Below are 1036 nucleotides of genomic sequence, written 5' to 3'. Positions count from 1 at the left end.
AAAGCTGAATCCTCTTGGCCGCCATTAAGATCTCAGGAGAAAAAGGCACGCCAAGTTTTCCATGTGAAAATGTAGGTAAATTCTGTGGATCATCCCTGGATATCAAACCATCAAGTGGAGACTGTAAAGCATTTCTAGTAAGTCAGTGAATTATATCAGATATGAACTAAATTTTGGGGGCCTTTCTGGGTTAAAAATGGAAAGAAACCTCAGAAATAATCTATTCCACATCGCTGAATTTTCAATTTTCTCAAAGCAATTGTTTATACATAATTCTGCGTAAACGAGTTGTTTCAAACAAGCAAAAAAGTTTGTTTCCTTATTAACTTACTTCACCAAATTGACTTTAGTCACCCTTTCCTACATAAATAAATCTATATTTCATCACTAAGTTCCAGAAGATCCTGGTGTATGCAATCCCAAACTCTAAATTCTTGACTGTAGAATCATTCAAAGAAACCTAATGAATGATTAGAAAAGAAGAATAGAATGGCCCCTTCACAAAGATGATATGCAAATTCTTGAAGTGCTCCATATTTTTTTAGTAGAGCATGAGACTCTTGGTCTTGTGGTTTATGGATTCAGAGGCCATACTGGACACCAAAATGACCATGGTGATTTAACATGGCTGGCAGCTGAGCACCACACTTGTTTACTTCTCAGTGGGATGAGGGGAAGAACCGTGGAATGGTAAAACTGTGAGAGCTCACCCATTCACTGCAATCAAAGGGCCCATTACAGAGTTGAGACATCTAGGTACATCACTACTACATATTATACATATATGGGTCTCACTTCGTATCTTACACAATTTTTACAAAAAGACTTCTTACCAGAGAAGATTTGAAAACACTATGTTTCTTAATTGTATTGAGATGGGAATACAGCAAATTATTAAGAGAAACTAGCACCATTCTGTAGACTTAATGAAAGTTACATGAGAAAAAAGGAACTGAACATCTGAATCTATCTATAGACTTGAAAAATTTCTGCTGATGAATACAAATCACTGTTTTCTAGGAAAGAGATAGGTCAG

General features: G+C 36.0%; 1 pseudogene; it reads left to right on the top strand.

Annotated features, from left to right (window-relative positions):
• Positions 1-443: 443 nt before the first annotated feature.
• Positions 444-541, top strand: LOC116216229 (annotated as a pseudogene).
• The last annotated feature ends 495 nt before the right edge of the window (positions 542-1036 follow it).

This window comes from Meleagris gallopavo, chromosome 1 (assembly GCF_000146605.3).
Source record: "Meleagris gallopavo isolate NT-WF06-2002-E0010 breed Aviagen turkey brand Nicholas breeding stock chromosome 1, Turkey_5.1, whole genome shotgun sequence".
NCBI classification, from domain to species: domain Eukaryota; kingdom Metazoa; phylum Chordata; class Aves; order Galliformes; family Phasianidae; genus Meleagris; species Meleagris gallopavo.
This window is presented reverse-complemented; position numbering and strand designations above follow the sequence as displayed.